Raw genomic sequence first — 19,588 nt, forward strand, 5'->3', positions numbered from 1 at the left:
AATTAATAAATCAACTAACTTAATTAATAAAGCAATTTAAACTAATTAATAAATCAACTAACTTAATTAATAAATCAACTTAAATTAAATTAATAATTCAATTTAAACTTAAATAATAAATCAACTTAAAACCTGATTAACTATCTCATAATCACCCATAGGGATACCATGTTTGATAATTTAGACTGGGTGAGATGGAATATTATGGAGTTAATTTCAATCAAAATATCTTTTGATCCGTCAAATTAAACCAAATCAAATTCTTCATGTGTAGGAACATAAAGACTTGGATCAATGGATGCTAGATAGTGGATGTTCCAGGCACATGATTGGAGATAAATTGAAATTCACTAAGCTGAAATTCAAGAACCTAGGGTCCGTTGCATTCGGTAATGACAGAACACTTAGGGTAATTGGAACAGGTAATATCCAACTGAGTTCCAATTTCTATATTCGAAAAGTTTTATTGGTTGATCGATTGAATTTTAACTTAGTATTAGCCAATTATGTGATTCAGGGTACTTAGTCACATTTTCAAAATCCGAGTGCTTAATTAAAAATGTCAAAAATCCTAAAATCACACTTAAAGGAATTAGGAAAAAGAATATCTATTCAATTGATCTACCAACCTCCTCATTTAAGTGTCTATTGACACAACAAGAAGAAACTAAGTTATGGCACAAAAGACTAGGTCACACTCATACTAGACTCATTTCAAAAAAGAGTCATAAAGGCTTAGTTAGAGGTTTGTCCAAATTAAAATTTATCGAAAATTTAATTTGTAATGCGTGCCAACAGGGCAAACAAACCAAGTCAACCCATAAGTTAACCAACTTAAGTAGAATTAATTCAATACTTAAGCTCCTACACTTAGACCTATTTGATTCACATGGGGCTAAGTCACTAAGTAAAAACTAATATTGCTTAATAATAATTAATGATTACTCAAGGTTTACTTGGGTAAAATTTCTAAAATCTAAAGATGAAACCTATGAAATCTTTAAAATCTTTTATAACTTAGTAGAAAATGAAAAAGATACTAAAATTAAAAGAATTAGAAGTGACCATGGGGGAGAATTATTGAATTTTGTAAAATTAATGGATATAAACATGAATACTCATGCCCTAGAACCCCCCCCCCCAACAAAATGGTTTAGTAAAACAGAAAAATAGAACCCTTCAAGAAAGCGCTAGAACCATGTTAAATGAATACAACTTAAATAATCAATTTTGGGCTGAGGAAATTAATACAACCTGTTACATTCAAAATAGAATTTTAATCAATAAAATTTAAAATAAAACTCCATATGAGATATATTATAATAGAATTCCCAACCTAAACTATCTAAAGGTGTTTGGGTGCAAAGTTCATATTTTAAACACTAAGGACTACTTAGGAAAATTCACATCAAAATCAACCCCAAGAATCTTTTTAGGGTATTCCACAACCAGTAGGGCCTATAGAGTTTATAACAAAAATACCCTAAATGTTGAAGAAACAATTAATGTGATTTTTGATGATGAAGATAACTTACCTAACTCAATAAATGAAAATATTAATCAAAATACTGAAAAGATTAATACAAGAAACATAGAAGATGATGAAGATGTTCAAATTAAATCTAGTTAATTAGAAGAACCAATTATTGACCCTAACATAAGACTATCAAGAACAAGTACCAATCACCCATCTGACTAAATTTTGGGTGATCCAACCTTAGGGGTTCGAACTAGAGCATCTTATAGGAACCTAAGTCAAATAGCCCTGATTTCTAAAATTGAACCCAAGACTATAGAAGAACCCTACCAGACCCAGATTGGATAATAGCCATGCAAAAGGAGTTAGCCCAATTTGAAAGAAACCAGGTATGAGAATTAGTACCTAACCCCTTAAATAAAACCATAGTTGACACTAAATGGGTATTTAGAAATAAATTGGATGATCAGGGAAAAATAGTAAGAAATAAAGCTAGATTAGTTGCTAAAGGGTTCAGCCAAATAGAAGGGTTAGACTACGATGAAACCTATGCACCCGTAGCCAAACTTGAATCTATTAGAATGTTGCTGGCCTATGCAGCACATAAAGGATTCAAGCTATACCAAATGGATGTAAAGTCCGCTTTCTTAAATGGGTTCATTAAGGAAGAAGTATATGTTAGTCAACCCCCAGGATTTGAAGACTTGGACCACCCAAACCATATTTTTAGGTTAAAAAAGGCCCTGTATGGACTAAAACAAGCACCTAGGGCATGCTATGAATGCCTATCAAATTATTTAATAACTAAGGGATTTAAACAAGGTCAAACCCTTAAAAAAGATATCTTTATAGCCCAAATTTACGTAGATGATATAATTTTTGATTCAACAAACACTAAATTTTTAAAAGAATTTACCAAATTAATGGAAAGTGAATTCAAAATGAGCCTAGTTGGGGAACTCAACTTTTTCTTAGGCTTACAAATTAAACAAACCAAATATGGAATTTATGTTTATCAACTAAATATGCTAAAGAACTAATCAGGAAATTTGGCATGGAAAATTTGAAAAATATAAATACTCCAATGACAACTAATGTTAAAATCGACTCTGACTTAGAAGGAAAATCGGTAGACTTGAAATACTATCGAAGTACAATAGAAAATCTACTCTACCTTATCGCAAGTCGACCCGACATTCTGTTTGCAGTACGTATATGTGCAAGATACCAATCGTGTGAAAAAGAGTCACACCTAACAAATGTCAAGAGAATTCTAAGGTATATTAAGGGAACCCTTAATGTAGGACTTTAGTACCCTAGGACTTGCACCTTTAACTTAACAGGCTATTTGGACTCAAACTATATCGGGTGTAAACTAGATAGAAAAAGTACAAGTGGTAGCTATCAATTTCTAGGTCAGTGCCTAGTAAGTTAGTCAAGCAGAAAGCAGCACTGTGTTGCTTTATCCACTACTGAAGTTGAATACATAGCTCTAGGAGAATGTGCATCTCAACTACTATGGATGATGCATACCTTAAAAGATTATCAACTAGAATATAAAAACACAAAAATCTCAATTTATATAAGTTCAATTAACTTAACCAAAAACCCAATTCACCACTCAAGGACTAAACACATAGAGGTAAAACACCACTTTGTAAGGGATCATGTAGCGAAGGGTAATATTGTACTTAACTATGTTGAGTCCAAATCAAACCTGGCTGACATTTACATAAAACCCTTACCTGAACTTGAGTTCAGTGCACTTAGAAGATAGATAAGACTATGTTTTGTAGAATAGAATTTACTTTCAAACTTAATTCTTCTAATAGCTATTTTAGTCTATTACTTAGTTTTAAAATTCTAGGAAAAATATTTTCAAAATTCTAATTTTATTAGTTTTTCAAAATATTGGACTTAGCCTAGGTATTTACCCCCTAGAAAACATATACACCTAGTTCTTAGCCAGAGCATCTCACAAGCACACTAGGTTTACCTTGCTTGTGTATGAAAAACACTTAGAATGGTGTAAGATGCATAGGATACTGCCTGGACTTTAGAATGCTTATGTATGTGTATTGACATAAGTCTGAGCAATAAATACAAACTTTATATCAATCAAATTAAGTGATCCATGTTTAGTCAAAACTAACTGGAGCATTTACTTAATTTGACTAATCAAGTGAAAGCTACTACCTCTTGGTAAATAGCTAGTAACTAAAGGTTAGCCAGTTGTTTGTAAGTAAATATATTGGTTACTCATGCTTGGACTCTAGGATTTTTTTTTATATAACAAAATTGTTTTGGCATTAATCAAGTGGGAGTGAACAAGGGGTTTTTAAAACTAAGTTGATATTTTCTTTTGATTTAGTTTTTTAAAATTATTATGTGTTGAAATTTTTTATAAAAACTTTTTTACTAAGTATTGTAATTTTTGTTAAAATAAATTCTTGGTTATTGAAATAAATATTTTTGAATCAGCTTAAAAATATCTTTTAGCAAAATTATTTTAACTACATTTTCCTAAAAGTTTTTTTTTGGATTTTAAGATTCTTTAAGGTAATTTTTGCTAAAATCAAAATTATGATCAAATTTTTAGTATTATCAAAAATCTTAAATATCTAGCTAAGTTTTGAGTAAAGTACTTATTTGGACTTCTCTTTCGCATCTTTTTAAGTACTTTACTAAGTTTTAAAGCTTCTTTAAACGTATAAGTCATTTCCAAAAATTCAAAAAATATTTTTGCTAAAGTTTCTTTTTCAAAACTAATATTTCAAGTCCAAGCTGCCTTTCAGGGGGAGCTAATTATTTCCTTTTATAATTAGTATTTTTGATCTATGGCAAAGGGGGAGAGCAAAGTAAAAAGTTAAGTTAAAGTTGAATAATTAGAACAACTTGTTATTGCATTATTTGCTCTATTTTTTTTTATCTATCTTTTTATGTTATGATCTTGCTATGTTTTTACTTAACTTTGAATTTTTTTTGCCATAATCAAAAAGGGGGAGATTGTTGGTGCGGTAAGAATCTGACGATCGAACCTAAGTTTTGATAATGACAAAAGGGTTCAAAGTTAAAGTCATTTGTGATCTAACATGTTTAAATGAGTTTGCAGAAAAGTCCTAAGTGTACTTAGGCAAAAGTCCTAACTGTGGTTAAGTAGGTGGAAAACCCTAGGGGGTGGTAACCCTAGGTTATAGGGGGTGGTAACCCTAGGCAGAAAGTCTGGCGGGTCGAGGGGTTGGGAAAAATGTCCTAGAGTCGAGGACTCTAGGTGGAAAATCCCGGTGTCGCGAACCAGGTGAAAGACTGGGCAGGTCGTGGAGCAGACGTACAGCGGAAAGTCCTAGAGCCTCGGGCACTGAGCAAAAGTCCAGTCGATCTGGAGGACTGGTCTAGCAACATGTATATTCTCTTGAGAGGAGTAGGTGAGGACACGTTCCCCAGTGAGAGAACAGTAGACGTCGGTTCGACCTAGGGTTTCCGATCGAAAATTTGGAGTCAGAATCGGACAGTCCAAATTAAAGACTGTCAAATATGTTTTTTTTATCATGTCTAACTTTGTTTTGTAGGGTATGGTTAGTTTCTTGGACTAATGTATTTTGCAGGAAGTGAATTGGACGTGTTTGCCTCAGGTGACCTGGAGAAGCAACCTTGCAACAAGACGCCCTGGATACTAGCACAAGGGTGCCCTCATGGAGCTTGAGGGTGTAACACCCAATAATTTCATATGAATTTCTTTTAAGAATAAGAGAAAATGGAACCAAAAAGAAAATAGAAAAAAAAGAAGAGTGGTCAAGGCTTGAACCTTGAACCTCTTAACAAGTGGCAAAGTTTTAAGTAGTATGGGATAACCAATAGGCCAAGAGAAAGCATTGGTAAGAAGGAAAAGGGAATTGTAGTTAAGAGTAGGGATGGTGAAGGGGCACCTTTCTTCCTTCACTTAGAAGAAAAGTTTATCTTTTCTTTCTCCCCTTTCATTTAGCATGAAGAGTTCATTTTCCCTTCTCCCTTCATTTAGAATAAATGAAAGGAAGAATAAAAAGGTATTTTCCCTTCTCTCTTCCATGGAGAATAAATAGAAGAAAGGGAAAGAAAAATTATTCTTTTCCTTCTTCCTCCTTCTCCTTCCTTCACCGAAAATCCAAGCTCCTTGTTTCTCTCATTGCCGAATTCAAGTTAAGGGCTTTCTCCCTAAGAAAACTTCACAAAAGGAAGCTCTTGAAGCATACTTCTCATTACAAGAAAAGAAAATAAGGAAAAAGGGAATTCTAGAAGCGAAAAAGGTTTCTTCCTTCTTCTTCACCAAGGGTATTATCTTAGTAAACCAAAGCAAGAGGATGTAAGTATCTCCCTCACCTGCGGTACAAGTAGTTTACGAGTGTTGTTCATGTTTTATGTTGCTTGAAAACCTAGAAATCATGCTCATAGGTTTCGGCCAAGAAGAGATTAAGGGCTTAGGAAAGTTTAAACTCTATTTAGGTTTGCTTATGTATTTTCTTATGATGCTTAATAAGTTAGGTGATGTTAATAAGATGTTTTCCATGTTTTAAAGTTGCCAAAAACCCTAGAACCATGCTCTTAGGGTTTCAGCCAAGAAGGAACAAAATAGATTTAAGAAAGTTTTTTTAAAACCTAAACTATGCTTGCTTATGCTTCCTTATAGTATGTGATCTACTATGTTATGTTAGTTAAGGTTTTCATGTTTTAAAGTTGCCAAAAACCCTAGAACCATGCTCTTAGGGTTTCGGCCAAGAAGGAACAAATAGATTTAAGAAAGTCTTTAAACCTAAACTATGCTTGTTTATGATTCCTTATGGTATGTGATCTACTATGTTATGTTAGTTAAGGTTTCCATGTTTTAAAGTTAAAAAAAAAAACCCTAGAACCATGCTCTTAGGTTTCGGTCAAGGATGAATAAAATAGATTTAGGAAAGTTTTAAAACCTAACTATGCTTGCTCATGGTATGTAATCCATTATATGATGTTAGTGTAAAGTTTCCATGTTTTATGTTGCTTAACACCTAGGATGACACCTCTTGTAAGTTTCGGCCAACTAAGAAAAAATAGGGTAAGAAGTCTTTCTATGTTGCTAAAGGTCTCCCATGTTAGGATGAGTACCATGTGATGCTAGTATGATACTTTTCTTGTTTTAAAAATGCTTAAAACCTAAGGCCATACCTTGTAAGTTTAGGCCAAGAAGCAAGGAAGGGAATTAGGGAAGCTTAGTTCCAACTAGACTTGCTTATGTTTTCTCCCATGTTATGCTATGTATGATGTGATGCTAATATGATGCTTTTCTTGGTTAAAGTTGCTTAAAATTTAAGTTCATGTTCATGCAAGTTTCGGCCAAGATGTGGATTAGGAATTATGGAAAGTTCAAAACCCTAACCATGCATGATAATGACTCTCTATGTTATGCTATATGATATGTTTCATGATATGACAAGAACATGATATGCTTCATGATATGACAAGAACATGATATGCTTCATGATATGAAAAAAAAACATGATATGCTTCATGATATGACAAGAACATGATATGCTTCATGATATGACAAGAACATGATATAATTCATGATATGACAAGAAAATGCTATGTTTCATGATATGACAAGAACATGATATACTATTTTACTTTTGTATTGGCTTGTACCGGACCCTAAGAATGGTTCATGGGATGGGCTCCTAAGTTGCCCCTAGGTCGATGGTCAAGGAAACGGGCCTAGTTCCTAGTAGGTTCTAGATTTGCTACCTCAGATTTACTTAGGATGCGTGCAATTCATGTATGTGGTATAATGTTGAGCCCTCATGTTGAGATTTATGTTTAAGTACCTATATGATATATGTTTTCAAAGAACATCTTGCATATGTTTGTTTCATGTCATATGATTATGATATATATTTTCAAAGAACATCTTGCATATGTTTGCTTCATGCTATATGATGATGATATATGTTTTTAAAGAACATCTTGCATATGTTTGTTTCATGCCATATGATTATGATATATGTTTTCAAAGAACAACTTGAATATGATTATCTCATGCTACATGATTATTATGCTTCATGAAAATGCTATTGTGTGATACGTCTATGATGCCTAAATGAACATGCTACTACCTTATGCTTATGCTTGCTTGATTAGATGAACATGTCATTACTTTATACCAACTTCATGATGTATGTTTTTGTGAGTAGGAAAGGATCTTACTAAGCCTATGTGCTTATAGTTTTATTTTCCTTGTATTGCAGAAAAGGGTAAAGCATGGTTAAACTAAAGGGAGCAGCAGGAGGGGCAAAGGATGTGTGTGGCAGTGGCATGGTGGAAGAGATCTGTTTTGTGTTTTTAGGACTTATATATGTTTTAAGCTTTTGCATGTGAACTATTTCTTCTTGCTACTTTTGATGATATTAGCTTGACTTGTTGGATGATTTATACTTAAGTTGAACTATACTTACCTTTGCTTTCACGATACCTCAAAATGCTACGTACTTGTTATTTAGAGAAGTGTTAGTGATCATGAGCTCTAGAGAGCCGTATACATGTTTAGTTTTCTTCTTATCTTAGTACACTTTATGCTTTAGTTAAGACAAGCATGTATCATGTTTCAAGTAATAGATAGTAAATAAATTTTTATATGCACGAATACTAGTATGCTCACATGTCATGATTGTTTCGATGCATATGATAACATTATATATTCTAGTAAATTTTTCTTCCGCTGCCATGATTTCATATGCATGTATGTATGTATGTTCGCGTAGCGCCGCCCTGACCATCAGTAGGGGAAGGACGGGTGTTACAGAGGGCGCCCTAGACACTGGCACGAGGGCACCCTCCATGCGGTTGGAGGCACCCTTGAGCAGATAAGCAGCGGAGGTCAGAGCTTATCTGCGCGCGATTGACTCGGCGGGTTGGAGGCGCCCTCATGGAGTTTGAGGGCACCCTCCACAGGCTATTTAAGTTGGATTCGACCAATAGTAAAGACACAACACAATTTGACAAGCCTTCTTCTGTGTACTGCTCAAAGATCAATCCAGCGAAGCTACAACAAGTCTCCGACAACTAGAAGCTTCAAAGATTACTATTTTCATTGTTGGTATAATTACATTTCTATTTAATATTGTAAATCTAAACTGTAATATTTCCAAATTGATAGTGATTGCCCAAAGTAAATGCTCAACGAGCGTGAGCCTTAGAGTAGGAGTCACCCCAGGCTCCGAACCAAGTAAAAAACTTGGACTTTGCATGTTTGCATTATTTACTTTCCGCTAAGTTTACTTGAAAGTTTTCTGAAACGAAAGTGAAAGTCACGAGCACTATTCACCCCCCCTCTAGCACTTTTCGATCCAACAAATATAAGTTCTTCATTTAGCTTCACCTCTCTCATCTTCCCCTGCCTTATAGGACTGTAGTTCAGATCGAGCAGAGTCTCGCTCGGCGTGGAGAGTAGCCCGTTCAATTTTGATCTGGTTTGGCTCAGATAGTGATTAAGCTATTTGTGCATCTTGGGGTCTCAACTTCTCCTGATTAGTCAACAGTAAAAAATCCTTAGAAGCTAACTCTTGGATTAGCTTAGGAGATCTTGAGGTATGTGAAGATTTTAGTTCTTCTAGTAAGGTAGTCTTAAGAGATAAATTTGAGAGGGCTTTCTCTTTTAGGGCCCTCTCCACTTGAAGGTTGGACTCACTCCTTTGTAACTGAAGCTCTAAGTTCTTCTTGTCCATCTCTTGGGACTGTAGCAATTAGCAACAATTTTACAGAGTTTTCTCCATGGCAGTGATAAGCTCAGTTTGTGACTATTTTTCCTTGTAACTGGATCGTTTTATCACTGGGAATGGTAGGGCCAACTTGCAACTCTTCTACTCGATCATTTAAAGTTTGTTAGCCCTTTCCAGGTCCATAGCTAGTTGTCCCAAATATAAGCTTGAAGTATAAAACTAGATAAACTAACAATAGAATTATACTTCACACCAATAAGCTGATAAAATTAATCAAAAACTTACTACAGTGGCATTACAATTGTGTTCATCAGCACGCTCGAAAATGGTATTCCTTTACATTTGTCTCTGTGCTTGTAACCATGATTTAGCCAATGAACCTTTCAGCTTAAGTATCCCATAAGGTGGAAGGGAGGTAGAATCTAGTCCTTGTTAGGATGGTAACCCATGGGATTCTTAAAGAGACATGAAGAGCTAGTTGAGGTTGTAGGCCCTAGAGGAGGAGCAAGGGAAAGCTCGAGCGATTGTGATGGAGCAAGAGATGGTTGGGTAGATAACGTTGGCCCAGCTAACTCAAAACTTTACTCAGATATTGATCTTTTAGACACTAGGATGGTGGATCTCCTACAAAGGGTCTACCTCACGCGGGGATTAGTTGGAGGAGGGACTAAGGTTTGTAAAAGAGTTGGTGAAGTAGATGTGGCATTTGATGTTGTCTCAATAGAAGGAATAATTGGGGGAATCGTATGAGACATAGGAATAAGGAGGTCTGGCCTCATCATAGCAAGTGCAAAATGAGAACGACTATGTTCTGAAGACCCAGGCTCTTTACCTTGATCATAAGAAATCTCAGCCAAAGTAATGGGAACTTGCTCGACAATGGGTATCGCAGGTAAATTTGGACTCGAAGCCTCTGTTAGGGGCTTTTTGCGTCTGACAATGAAAGGAGTATCCTATTCTGAAAAGCTGGAAGATGGCTCTCGTGTTGGATCAGTTGAAGGAAGTAGACCAATGGAGGAAGAAGTTTGATTAAGTTGGCATTCCTTTAGTAAATCTTCTCCTAGCTTAGTTAGAACTGCTCTCATTAATTGAGTATTTCTATACACAAAAGTAGGGAGAATAGCCTCAGCTATGAAAACAAGTAAGGGTTAAAAACTTATATAATAAACGATCAAGAAATGACAAATTTTATAAGGAAAATAAACTCATCAAAGGAAGCACTCAGATCTATGTCGACTGGACTAAGCCCAAAAGAAAATAATAAGCCTTCAATGGTCAATGAGGGAAAGTTAAACTTAGTACCTTTTAGTTTCTCTATAGAGGCACAGAAGGTAGGATCTACGGGGATATTGCCCAAGTTGGGGATAGGAGAAACACTTTGTTGCCAAGTTACAGGATAAGGTGGAGGAAAGGGAAGGCGTATGAAGAAATATTTCTCTCTATTCCCCCTGTGGTGGAACTCTATTGAATAAAATTGCCTTAGGACGCGCTTGGAATTTGAATAGATCATTCTCTATTTGACAGGGACAGGAAAAATGGTGGAATAGATGAGGGGATAAGGAGACATTGAGTAAGCAAAAAATAATAACAACACCACTTAGGATGTTGAGGGATTGGGGAATAAGTTGGTGTAGAGGAAAGTTGAAATATTGACTAACATCAACAAAGAAAGGATGTAGAGGAAATCGGAGACCCGATAGGACTTGTTCCCTGAAGATCACAATGCTTTCTTGTGGAGGACGGTGAGGATGGCCTTTTGGGGTAGGAATGACTATATAGGAAGGAATACCATAGTTTAGATGGAGTTCGTAAGCCTCATGGAGGGTGAAACTGGAAGAACATTGAGCATACCACTCGTTATGCTCCGACATCTTTGAGAGAAAGAATCACTAAGGTTAAAGAGGAGAAGAATAGAAAGTCAGAGGAGAAATGATGAAGTCTTAGGGTTTTGGCCCAATGTTTATAAGGATTTTTCAAAAAGGCTAATTGAAGGAGATTGTCGGATCCTAGCAATACAAAAAGCGGGATTAACTGAAAACCGTTTGATGATTGGATGAGGTGGTGGGCATAGAAAAGCGGGTGCACTTATGACATCAGGCTCACAAGTGTCACCAATGAGAGGCCTACATTAGTAATCGAGGTAATAAGCCATCATCTCGAAGCATCAGCGGGGGTACCAAGAATGAGTGTAAAATTCAAGATCAAGTTAAAATTAGAAGAAAGGGAGTCGTGAAGCTTCGATTTGGGTAGGCAATATAAGTTATAGTCCAGTTTATCATGAGAATTGAATAAGTTTAATCTCAGACAAGAACAAGCTCGGACGAAAGCAAACTTGTTTAGCTAATTAGAGACGGAATGGATGTCGAATGCATTTAGTCCCGAACGGAGGAAGACTCGGGTAGAGGTGAACCCGGCTAGTTGCCAAGGGTGAATGAGTATTAGGATAAATATAATCTAAGAAAAAATTGATTAAGTCTTACCCTCTCTCCTATATGCCATCTCATCTATAAAAACATAAATTATCAACAGATATAGAAATATTAATACTTAGATTGTTAAAATGTTCTTTAAAAAGCATAGTTAGAACATAAAAACTTAACAAATTACACTAGTTTGGGAAAAAGATCAGAGGGGTGATTTTTTAGTAATCTCCTGTGATCAAGAAAATTAGAAGGGGGTTGGAATGTTAAGTAGCTTCCTTCTTTTAACAGTTCTATGGCCCCTTCAACTCCATGTTTGAGGGTTTTAGTGATGGATATGGCTATAGGATTATTAAATTCAGGAGATTTAAGGAGCAATTCCTTCCTTTTTCATATCATTCATCTTCTCTCGTCTTGTAGGCCTCCAATTCTGCCCTAATGTTTGTTAGCTCAATCTCTTTGGCAGATAGCATAGTCTGGGTCTTTACTAACTTAGAACGTAAGGAATCTTTTTTGGTATCTTTAGCTACTAGCTCAGAAATTTTGGTTGATAACTCAAAAGTATGTGTAGCTTTTATTGTTTGCAACTGAGTGGATATTGTTGACTCTCTACAATCTGTTCATCTAATTTGGTTTTCAAATCTAATTAGAGACAAGCCTCTAATTGAAGTTGAGATTCCAGACTACCTATGGTTGTTTGCTGCTAAGTTGCTTTATTAAGTTCAATTTGTGCTAATTTCTAAGCCTCTTGGAGTTGAGTAGACAATTATTGTATTCACTCAGAAGTATGGGTGGAAGATGCCCCTCAGAATTTGTTGCTTTAATTACTCGTTTGCCTGAACCAAATCATGCAACTGTTGAGCTACACTCATACTCATCACCTAGTGCTAAAAAATAGATGTTATTAGTAGTAACCAAAATGGAAGAGAAATGGTTAATTAAAAGCTACGTTACCTTAGTTTATTCATATGAAAATCTATCTGATAGTTCTGTGGGACTAAGCTCACCAAGTTATTTTCTTGCCTCTTCCCAAGCATTCATTAACTGACCTCCTAATAATATGGGGGAGTATGAGAAGGAGTGGAGGTTGAGGATAATGAACCTTGAACAGAGGGTAAGGAAAAAATTTATAAGGGTGAGTCATGTGTAGGCAATGGACATTCTCCCTGGAAAGACATAAGGAACCTGGGGTCAGAGGTGTCGCCTGGTACAGGAATAGTCTCCTAAATTTGAGCAGGTTGTAAAGTGGAAAGGGCGAACAAAGTTGGTTCAGGAGATTGCCCTCCCATGTCCCCCCTAGGTAGGATCTTCTTGCGAGGAAGGTATTTTCCTCTAGGGAGAGGGGGCCAAAGTAAGTTTTCACCTTTTTCGTTTCTTCTTAGTAGTTACCTCCTCCTCCAAGGGAATGTTCTCAGGTAAGGGAGGTAAATCAGAAGGTGGTTTCCTAGAAGTAGCTGCTGCGCTAGAGGGGGGGTTCCTGACTACCAGAAGCTTCGCCAGACGGAACACTTTGTGGCAAGTCCTGCTCAGCTAAAAGTTCTTGCTCTTTAGCAAGAAATTTTTTGTCCTCCACAATAATTGCCTTGTCGGCCAGGGCCTCAAAAATGGTATCCACTATACAAAATAAAAAATGCTTTAGTTAGTAATAAGATAATGGCTAAGGGGTCATAACTTACTTAAGGAACTAGGCAGCCTCTTTTGAATGGGGCTTAAGATAAACAAATGTAAGAGATCTCCATGCAGCCATTTGTGAATGAAAAAGTGATGACCAACCAATTTATTGGAATAATAAAGAGAAGTAGGATCCCGTTTGAGCCTATTCAGATCAGGAAGAGGGGGAAAAGAGGATTGCCATTTGGTGGACCAAGGGGCAGGCTCGGGTAGTCTCATGAAGAAAAAGTGAGATTTCCAACCTTTATTGGAAGAAGGTATTTCTTTGAAGAAGACCATCTTTGGATGGGATTGAAAAAGAAACACCCCAGTTTCTGATTTCTTAGGGTAAGCCAATAGAAAAAGATTGCTAGGGGTAAAGGGAATGTCAAAAAGATGAAACAGCATGTACAACCCGCACATGTAACAAAAAACATTAGGGGAAAACTATTGTAGGGGAATGTCGAAGTATTGGCTGACATCCGACATGAAGGGAGGAATAGGAAAGTGAAGACCAGCTATTAGTTGGTCTTTAAAGAAGGTAACGTGATTAGTAGGAGGTCAATGAGGATAAGCGTTGGGCTCAAGAATGATGATACGATAATCTTTAGGGATTTCATACCGAAGGCAGAGAGCGGCTCTATTAGAGTTGTTAAAATTCGAGCAAGTAAAGTGTACCAGGGGGAAAACGATTCTTTTTCCTTGAGAAAACACAAGAATAAGGATGGGATGGGTTACTTACTGGAATCCTGAAAAGAAAAAGCAGTAAAGAGAAGTGTAAAGAAGCAAGGAAATGCAGAGGGTTGCAAAGAAAAGAAATCACCAGAGAAGGAGATTGGGGAAGATGAAGTACAAAGTGTTAAGAATGATAGTTGTTTAGGGGTTTTATCTGGTACAATTCAAGGGTAGTCATTCAATTAAAATGGCAAGAAGGAGGAGGAGCGTTGATTTACATGGGAGAGGGTGTTGTTGATTCGTGAGGTAGAGCACGCCATCGCGGTTCACCAAACAGAGAATACCAGAAAAGATTGCAGAAAATGAGTAGTGATGCCACGTGGTGTTTTCCCATAAATGGGCATTTATAAGAGATGCGACGAGTGATGCCTTTTCACACCCCCAAATATTTTTTCTATCCATCCATAATACTTCTTCCTTATAAAATAGTTAGTTATCAATAAATGGCTTTTGAAAATGAAAAAGTCACTAAGTGTAAAAAACATGAATATGAGCACGAATGGTGGAATAACCTTAGTAAGAAGACGAGTGGAAGAAAATAAGACTTAGGTTTAGTCAGTTGCCTGCGTCTCCTTCGACCATACTTGAAGGGGAGGATAGTGATACGAGTTATGATGAATAGGTTTAGGAGATGATGTGGAGGTCAAGTCAAGATGAAGTGAGAGTCAAAGTGGAGATAGAGTAGTATTAGGTTCTGTTCATAGCTCGGCCTCGAAGTCCTTAAATCTAGTCCGTGTAGCCCTGAAGCAGAACGCTCATATAAGGCCGACCAGTTGTAAGCTTGGTAGAATATAAGAATACTAAGGTTTTATGATGAAAAAAAAAAGAAATAGGCCATTTGGTCAATTAATGGTCGGACAAACTTAGAAGAATTCGGTTGGGTGAAGCTTGACCGAACGTAAGGCTTTCTATAGGTGCTCGATTGGGCAAAGCCCGAGTGGGCCTCAAGGCAATTAGCCCTATAAAACACTTAACATACATTCATCCAGGTAAAGGATAAATGGATATAAGGTTCTCTATGAACACCTGGCCGAGCAAAGCACAGATGGACCCAGAGATACTTGACCTTCTATACAGTTTTGAATACACGTTCGGTCGGGTAAAGGCTGAATGAACATAAGGTTCTCTATGAACACCCAGTCGGGCAAAGCCTGGACGGATCCAGAGATACTTGACCTTCTATAGAGTTCTCAATACGCGTTCAGCTGAGTAAAAGCTGAATGAACATAAGGTTCTCTGCGAACACCCGGTCGGGCAAAGCCCGGATGGACCTAGAGATACTTGACCTTCTATAGAGTTCTCAATACGTGTTTGGTCAAGTAAAGGCTGAACGAACATAAGATTCTTTGTGAACACCCAGCCGAGCAAAGCCTGGATGCACCCAGAGATACTTGACCTTCTATAGAGTTCTCAATACGCGTTCGGCCAGGTAAAGGTTGAACGAACATAAGGTTCTCTATGAACACCTAGCTGGACAAAGCCCGGATGGATCCAAAGATACTTGATCATCTATAGAGTTCTCAATACGTGTTCGGCCGGGTAAAGGTTGAACTAACATAAGGTTCTCTGTGAACACCCGGTTGAACAAGGCCCGGGCGGGCCTAGAGATACTTAACCTTATATATATATATATATATATATATATATATATATATATATATATATATATATATAGTTCTCGATACGCATTCGGTCAGGTAAAGGTTGAACAGATATAAGGTTCTCTATGAACACCGGGTCGGGAAAGGCCCCGGCAGACCCAGAGATACTTAGCCTTATATATATAGTTCTCGAAATGCATTCAGTCAAGTAAAGGCTAAACGGATATAAGGTTCCTAATGAACACCTAACCCGGCAAGGCCCAGACAGACCTAGAGATACTTAACCTTATATATATAACTCTCAATATGTGTTCGGTCAGATAAAGGCTGAACGAACATAAGGTTCTCTATGAACACCCGGCCGGCCAAGGCTCGAGTGGACCTAGAGATATTTAACTTTATATATATATAGTTCTCGATATGTGTTCAGCCAGGTAAAGGTTGAACGGATATAAGGTTCTTTATGAACACTTGGCCAGGCAAGTCCCGGACGAACCCAGAGATACTTAACCTTATATATATAGCTCTCGATATGCATTCGGTCGGATAAAGGTTGAACAAACCTAAGGTTCTATATGAACACCCGACCGGGCAAGGCTCGGGCGGACCAGGGATACTTAAGCTTATATATATAGCTCTCGATACGCGTTCGGCCAGGTAAAGGCTGAATGGACATAAGGTTCTTTGTGAACACCCGGCCGGGGAAAGCCCAAATGGACCCAAAGATACTTAACTTTATATATATGTAGTTCTCGATACGCGTTTGGTCGGGTAAACCCTGAACAGACATAAGATTCTCTATGAACACCTGGCTGGGTAAAGCTCAACTTACTAATATTTTGTCTCATAAAACTCTTTATACATACACTATCATTTGGATGAGGATAGATTAAACAAATGGCTCTCTATAATATGCCTGTCCTGTTAAAGGTTGGACAAGTTTAAATTACCTGAAGGTTTAGTACTCTTAAAATATAGTCCTAATATACATGCTTTATTATATTACTCCTCAAGTGAATTTATGACATAATAAAGATATTATATTAGTTTTTCAACAAGTTCTTGCATTATTTATGTAACGACCCGCCTTCTACTGACTAGGCTGTAAGGCCGGACCGTCACATTATGCTGTGCTAAACTACATCCATGACCATCACTAAATCTAGATACGGAAGCTGTACTAATTAAAATTTTGCTAAACTATTGTCATTTCTTTATTCCATATGTGCTAAGGGGTGTAATCTAAAGTATACCTAGCATATACTACATCCCCTATGGTCAAGGAACTGAATTAAACATTTTCCAACCGTTATCAGACCTCCCAATCGATCCACCGATCGATTGAAATGGTCGAATCGATCCGGTGATCGATCCAGCATGCTACTGTATGCGAAACTTGGGTTGGATCGATCCAGTGATCGATTCAGTACGCTACTGTGCTCGGGCAATATTCTGGATCGATCCAGGCTAACCAATCGATCCAGTGATCGATTCCGGAGCTCTCTGTTCGCGATGAAACTAGGCTGGATCGATCGGCTGATCGATCCAGACGCAGTCTGTTCGCGGAACAAGCTGCCAATCGATCCATTGATCAATTGAGGACCCCCAATCGATCCACCGATCGATTGGGGTTTCTGATTTTACAGCTAAGCTCTGATTTCAGTACTTGTTCGTGCCAAAATTACTTATATCAATTCTAAACTACACGCAAAACATTCTAACATCACACAAATAGTGTTCTAAGCATGATAGGGTGCATGATTAACTAATTCATAGCAATTAACATACTAAGATGCAAAATAATAAAATGCTAAAAGGTTTTTGTGCTTAAAACAAGCTTGCTGAAATTCCCTAAGATCTTTATTCCAAGTTCCATCCACACACATCTTCATCACATTGCCCTCCAGCCTCCGCTAGTCCAACTTTCCTTTACCTTTATCTGCAGTATAAGGAAAAAGTATCTGTAAGCTTTCGCTTAGTAAGAAACCATCTACCTCACAAAACATGCAATCGATGCAATATGCTTTTCAAACATGCTATTTGAATATGTACTGATTAAACTAAAACATGGCATGCTATCATACAATACATGGAAACCAAAAGCTAGTCATGGCATACTATCATCTAAAGCATGTGTAACAAAAGCTGAACATAGAACTATCATACATAATCATAAGAGTGAGCTGAACTGAAGCATGAACTGAGCTAATTCTAGCAAATGCTAAAGCTACACTGATTTCACCTAACTATTTTGTGAGAGTTTAAAACTACATATATAGTAGATGAAAATACTAATCATGCTGCTGTTTGGGCCCGACAACTGTACGTGCTATGCGCGCATCCCTAACTAGACCCGGGTTTGCAAGTCCCGAATTTAGTAGGGTCACTAGGTTATCTGAACCTAGGGACGACTGTGGGAGCCCAACCCAATGGATATCTAATCCAGTACAGTGCCACTGAGAAAGTAAAATACTGAACATAAGCTAATAAATTCTTGTCTTGCTTTTACTAGGTTGTCTAAACCCAGAACTAGGTTATCTAAACCTAGAGGCGATTGTGGGAGCCCACCCATTGGACATCTAGTCCTGTAAAAGCTATAGCAAGACTATATGAGCTGTGAAATGCTTCTATTGCATTTAACTAAGCTATTAAAATGCCTAAGTTGCATTTTAACTATGCTAGTAATTTAATTGAACACTTGGTATGCGCTAATTCGCATCCTTTGTGCCGAAAAGCTATATACTACTAACTAAAACATGGAATTCACACGGAAGCTACTTATACTGCAGGTGAGGGGTTTCTTACCTCCTGTTTGGATTTTCTTACGATTCTAATCGCTAGATTTCCGGAGGAGACGATCTTCTCACGTCTATGCGTTCTTCTCGCGAAGAGGAGCGTCCTCGTATCCTTTGTGTTGCCGGGAGGTGCTCCTAGAACCCTTGGCTTGGTGCGCCGAGAGAAGGAGAGGAGAAGGGAGAGGGGTCGGCGGAAACTAGGGTGAGGAGGAGAAAAGTTACGTTAAAAGAAATAACTCTTCACTTAATTCCTCCCTATTTATATTAAGTGGTAATCTCGGTCCAACTTGAATATAAATTTAATTGTTTCCCTTTCCTTTCAGCACAGCCCTGCTGGGTTCAACTGGTTACTAGGACTATCTATAAGTCGTAGGACCCAATAGGTCTCGGGTTCAATTCCCGCGTAGGCTGTTCTCGTTTTCTATTTATTTTTGCTACTTCCGCTATTCTAAAAATTCCATAAAAATATTCTAAAAATTCAGAAAAATCATAGAATATTTATAAAATAATTTTGAGAATTTTCGGGCGTTACAATCCCCCATACCTTATAAAAAGTTTGTCCTCAAACTTAGAATAATTCTGGGTACTTCTGTCTCATACTGGCTTCTGTCTCCCAAGTTGCCTCTTCTGCTGTGTGACTGTGCCAAATAACTTTTACTAATGATACTTTCTTGTTCCGCAATTTCTTAACTGCTCAGTCTATTATCTGAATAGGCCGACTGTCATAGCTGAGGTCTTCGCGGACTTGTACCAGCTGGGGCTCAATCACCTGGGTGGCATCTGGGATATGCTTCTTCAGCATAGAGACATGAAATACATTATGAACAGCTGACATCTCCTGGGGTAGCTCTAGCTCATATGATACCTTTCCAACTCTTCGGCTGATAAGGTATGGTCCCACATATCTGGGACTTAGCTTGCCCTTCTTCCCAAAACGCATTACTCCCTTCATGGGAGCTACTCTGAGGAACACTGAATCCCCAACTAAAAACTCTAAAGGTCTGCGCCGTGTATCAGCATAGCTTTTCTGGCGGCTCTGAGCTGTCTCTATCCTCTGGCGGATCTGCTGTATAGCTGCTGTGGTATCTGCTACTAGATCTGTCTGGAGTTCTAGTTCTTTCTATTCACCACTCTCATACCAGCAGATTGGAGATCTACACCTCCGCCCATAGAGAGCCTCGTAAGG

The sequence above is a fragment of the Zingiber officinale genome, chromosome 9A (assembly GCF_018446385.1).
Source record: "Zingiber officinale cultivar Zhangliang chromosome 9A, Zo_v1.1, whole genome shotgun sequence".
NCBI lineage: Eukaryota > Viridiplantae > Streptophyta > Magnoliopsida > Zingiberales > Zingiberaceae > Zingiber > Zingiber officinale.